Here is a 6,000-nt window from a genome sequence, read left to right as displayed (position 1 = left end):
GCCGGCGCTCGGCGTGGCGCCTGCTCGGAGTGCGGTGTCAGTGCTCGGTGGGTGGGGGGGGCGGTCGCGGAGGCGCCGTGGGTGGTCTGGGGCGGGGATTGATCGGGGCCCTGACGCTTCTCCCGCCCTGCGGCCGGTGGTTCTGGTGGACGGGGCCACGCCCGCGGGAGCCTGCCTCTTAACTCACGCACTTCTCACTTCAGCACTGTAAATATCTTTCACTCTGGCACTTACATGCTCATACATTTCTCCGGGGAGAGTTGGGACAGGGCTTTACAGTCCCGGCCCGGCTCCCCCCCTGTTTTTAATGCACCACACACCAAGGTTGTGGGATGGTTGGGACCTGTTGGGGGGGGGGGGGGGCCTGCTGGCTGGTGTCCCTAGGCAATTGCCTGGTTTGCCTAATGGGACGCGACACCTCTGTGTGTAAGCACACAGTACTATTGTTTACTTCTAATGAAAGAGTGTACGTTTAGGTACAGTGTACGTTTAGGTACAGTGTATCACAAACGTGAGTTCACTCCTCGCACTTCTGCAGATCTTTAGGTTTATCTTTTCATGGGACAACACTGACAAAATGACTCTTTGACACAATGAAAAGTAGTCTGTGTGCAGCGTGTATAATAGAGTTCATTTATTTTACCATCAAAATAACTACAAAGAAAGCCTGCAAACAGTTTGCTGAAGACATGTCAACAAAGCACATGGATTACTGGAACCATGTCCTATGGTCCGATGAGACGGGCGGGCTTTCTTGTATACCGTGTTCAGAAGAGGTTTCCTCCTGTGGTGACAGCCATGGACACCAATTTGATGTAGAGTACGGCGTATGGTCTGAGCACTAACAGGCTGACCCCCCACCTCTTAAATTTCTGCAGCAATGCTGACAGCATTCCTGTCACATGACACTTTGGAGGGAAAATGACAAGCAGTACTCAATTTGGACATTTAGGGATGTACGTAGTTTCTGAGGGGTGTACTCACTTTTGTTGCCAGGGGTTTGGATATTAATGGCTTTATTTTGAGTTATTTTGAGGGGAAAAAATGAACTCTATTATATAAGCTGCACACAGACTACTTTTCATTGTGTCAAAGTGTCATTTTATCAGTGTTGTCCCATGAAAAGATATACTTAAATATCTGCTGAAATGTGAGGGGTGTACTCACTTTTGTGATGCACTGTACATGGGATTTATTGTTTATTTTTACCATAATATCAAAACAGTATCAAGAATTGTGGAATTTCAACTGTATCTGCATTGACTACTACATTTCTGGTATTGACATCCACATGACATACCTACACAAAACTGAATTAATTTGGGACATACAGTGGGAAGCAGAAGTATTTGCACCCCCTTGCGATTTTGCAAGTACACCCACATAGAAAATAGGTAGAAGTCTGAAATTTCAATCATAGATGCATTTCTACTAAAGAGACATAATCTAAAAAATAAATAAATAAATAAATAAAAAAATCCGGAACTCACATTGAATGATTTTTCAATTAAATGTGTAATTTACTGTGGTTCATTAGTATTTGAACTGCTTAGAAAATCAGTGCTAATATTTAGTGCGGAAGCCTTTGTTTGCAGTGGCATACCACATACAACATGTCACTTCCACTCATTAATATTTATGACGTTAGCTACTGTTGCTAAGGGGGGACACACTTCTGTTTGTCCCCAAGGGCGTAGTTTTGGTCTCAACACAGGAACGCGCAGAGTTTAGCTTCCTCCGTCGCTGACTCCCCCGAGGAGCCAGGCTAAGGAGGAAGCTAAACTCCGCGCGTTCCTGTGTTAACTGAAGGAATTTAGTCCTCCCAGCCCAAACTGCACGGGGAGGCCGGCAACAGAACGGAAATGTGCTCCGTCGCTGACTCCCCCGAGGAGCCAGGCTAAGGAGGAAGCTAAACTCCGCGCGTTCCTGTGTTAACCCTTTGCACACTGACTCCATGTTTCAAAAGCTTGAAGAACACTCGCCGAAAACAGGTTGACAATTTATTCGTCGACAATGGTCAAAGACAAGGCAAAAACAGACGACGGAGGGACAATTCTGGATCCAAAACAAGGCTACATGTTTCCGAGCAGAAGAAAATCTGTCTTATCTCAGTGTCCAGTCTTTTTGAAGTCTTTGCTGACGCGGGTCTCGTCGAAGGCGTTTCTGGGCGTTGCTTTGGGGCCGCCCCCGCTGTGGCCGGTTTTGGGCGGTTTAGGTTCGTGCGCGGATTGGGACGCCCGCTATCAACTTTGCTGTCCGGGCTGGTGGTGCTTGTTTTAGGACAAAGCGCTTTGTCCTTGGAGTTTGCTGAGAGCAGATTCCCCGAGTATGTGCGTCACTCTTGTGATAAGACGGCATTGTGTATCTCTATTTCTTCTCATTAAACTATGGTGTGCTATTTATTTTATATTAGTAGTGTAGTCCTACCGTAAATATGAAAATGATACACATTTCCTGATTAATTATATTACGTGTGTTAGCCTAATGCAAACAGTTAGACGGTGCCTACGAAAACCTGTACCATATGTATGTGTTAGACTATATATGTGTTAGACTAATGCAAACAGTTATATGGTGTGTGCGATGACGATATCGTTTCCCCTTCAGTGGGGACGATATAACAGCATGACCTGCATGTACAGGACATTAATAAGACCAAACACATTGGGTGAAAGGGTGTCAGGGCTACATTTCTCACAAATATGAACCGAATTAATTGATAGGCTAAATGAGCAATGCAAAATAAATCTGTATTGACTTACATACTACATACTTACTATACTAACTTTCATATGTTTTGGTTCAGGTGATACACCGTTAGATTCAAACTTTTTTTTTTTTAACTGCTAAAGAAACATTATGAAACCAGAATAAATGTCTGGATTCTTTTAAGCAAATTTAAACATTCAATATTTGAACATAACTTAAATTACATCACAATACACAATAAAAACCAACTTGTTAATAATCTCGAACTATCTAGGAATGAAAAAAATAAACATTTGTCTCTAGACCACTCAACATTGTCTGTCTAAATAGAGAGATTAAATATAACAGAACAAACTTCTTGGTCAGGAAATAACAAAAAAAAAAAAAAAAAAAAAATTGGAGCCTTCCTTCAGGTAAAACACTACTGCTGTCCACAAGCACAGCCAAACCCAACAAAAAAAGTGAATGCTCCTTCGGAGTGCTTTAAAATCACATAAATAAAATAAAAATTGGGGAGAAGGGGGTTAACCTCGAATCACTACATTTCTCACAGTTTAATTAACGTTAACGTAGAAAACACATACAGGAGGACACTTCTCTCTAAGCAGCTTCCTACTCGATTTTTGCAGGTTACCAAATTCACACAGTTGAATGTTATACTAACTCTGATGCAGGTCCGACTTTCAGTAGCAGAATTAATGATGTCTTCCCCACCTCCACAACATTGACGTCTTTTTACATTATTGTACTTGTTGTAGGGCTGTCAAACGATTAAATTTTTTTAATCGAGTTAATCACAGCTTAAAAAATAATTAATCGCAATTCAAACCATGTATAAAATATGCGATACTTTTCTGTAAAATATTGTTGGAATGGAAAGGTAAGACACAAGACGGATATATACATTCACCATACTGTATATAAGTACTGTATTTGATTACTATAACAATAAATCAACAAGATGGCATTAACATTATTAACATTTTGATAAAGCGATCCATGGATAGGAAGACTTGTAGTTCTTAAAAGATAAATGTTGGTACAAGTTATAGAAAGTTTATATAAAAATCCCTCTTAATGTTTTCGTTTTCATAAAATTTGTAAAATTTTCAAACAAAAAATAAACTAGTAGCTCGCCATTGTTGATGTCAATAATTACACAATGCTCAGGGTGCTCAAAAACCCATAAAATCCGTCGCACCCAAGCGCCAGCAGAGGGCGACAAAAAACACAAGTAACAAATGGACATGACACTGCTGTCATTTTAATCTGTTTGAGCGGGGCATGTGCATTAAGTGCGTCAAATATTTTAATGTGATTAATTTAAAAAATAACGCCCGTTAACGCGATCATTTTGACAGCCCTAATTTCTTGTATTTATTGTATTGCATTGTATTTCTGTCAGGACTGTGAGTGCGTGTGTGAGGGGTTGGGGGAGGGGGGGTCAAGTCATTAGCTGATCAAACATGCGTTTGAGGAACAAAAATTGACTTGAACATTCAGCAAGTGAAAATGGGTAAATGTAAGTGAGAACATAATGAAAATAATTCACTTACTAATGGTATGTTCAGTTCTATCCATACAACATATGGGAAGACAATCTAAATTATTTATAATTATAACTCATTATATAATGCAAATAAGGTTGCTTAAAAGTTGGTGGGGACAATTTGAGCATCCTAAAAAGTTGGTAGTGTTATGTCCCTACCAGTGACGTGCGGTCAGGGGAGGCAGGTGAGGCAGAGCCTCACCTGTCATCATGACAAAAAAATAATTATAGCATCAAATTTATATGAATATTTGTCCATTGCTCTTTATGTATGACTCATTTCAAACATTTTTTTATAGTCAAAATCGCTGAATTTGCCTATTTCCTGTTCAAATAAAGAAATGAAACGGGAGGTGCGGCAGCAACGAGTAAAGCCTCACCTCTGATTGCGCAATCCATAACAAACTGGGTTGATACATGGAATTGGAGCGTGCTGGTTGCCGTACATCTGCATGTCGCCGTTATAATGTTTCCAGATACGTTTATTTGACCTGATTTTCCACATTCTGGCTAATGTCTTTATCCCTTAAAGTTTAATGTTTGTTAGCGACATATTTAGTTTTGCTGATGGGACATAAAACCGCAGTGAAAAGGCACATGATGCGGCAGATAGTACTCTGCCGCACTGCAAGGGGGCGTACGTGAAACTGGACTTTCCGTTAAATGTGGACGCGGTTAACACAACACCGGAGCTAGAAGGTTTGCTTCAAACTACGGGACAGAAGATAACTCGCGCTTTTCAAACGGACTGGTACACCCGAAAAGACTGGCTATGTGGCTGTCCTTCGAAAAATCGCCTTTGCTGCTTTCCCTGCCTTTTCTTCTCAACTTGTGCCAATGTCTGGACTAACACGAGATATTGTGACATTAAAAAACTACGACGAAGCCTCAGCAAACATGAGAGCTCGACCACTCACATTCAAAGCCTGATTGCTTTAAAAACTTTTGGAAGCTCAAGGATCGATTTGGCTTTGACGAACAGCGGAAGCTCAACGGTAGCATCCTCAATGCTAAGGTAAAGAAAAGAGTTTGAAAGACCTCATTAATGCAACCTGCATCCTAGCTAAACAGGAGTTAACATTTCGTGGTAACGATGAGCGTGTAAGCTCTTCTAAACGTGGCATATATGTAGAACGATTACATGGTTTTGCTGAGAAAGATGAAAGGTTAGCTAGACTTTTGGACACATTCACTGTGTTTTCTGGCTTGTCAAACAGAACACAGAACGATCTAATTGTAGCAATCCTCTCCATTGAGGCGGAGAGATTTTTTTTTTAAAGCAAAGGAAAATAAGGAGGACTTTTACAAAAAGGGCGTAGGTTTGCATAGGGACGGTAGGGACATAACACTACCAACTTTTCAGGATGCTAAAATTGTCCCCACCAACTTTTAAGCAACCTTACCTTTTTTGCATGATATAATGTTCAGTTATATAGAGAATTTAGATCTTTCAATAGTTCCATATGTTATAAGGATAGAATTGACCCTACCATTATTAAGTGAATTATTTTCATTATGTTTATGTTTGCTAATAAAAACCAGACATTTATTCAGGAAGTTTTCAAAATGTTTCTTTAGTATTTTTTGAAAACAAAGATTTTAATCGAACAGTGTATCATCTGAACCAATGCATGTAAAAGTTATTATCAGAAGATAAGGATTTATTTTGCATTGATCATTTTGCCTATTAATTAATTAGGTTCATATACATGAGAAATGTGGCCCTTTGCCCCCTGCATCCA

The sequence above is a fragment of the Corythoichthys intestinalis genome, chromosome 1, assembly GCF_030265065.1.
Source record: "Corythoichthys intestinalis isolate RoL2023-P3 chromosome 1, ASM3026506v1, whole genome shotgun sequence".
Lineage (NCBI taxonomy): Eukaryota > Metazoa > Chordata > Actinopteri > Syngnathiformes > Syngnathidae > Corythoichthys > Corythoichthys intestinalis.
This window is presented reverse-complemented; position numbering follows the sequence as displayed.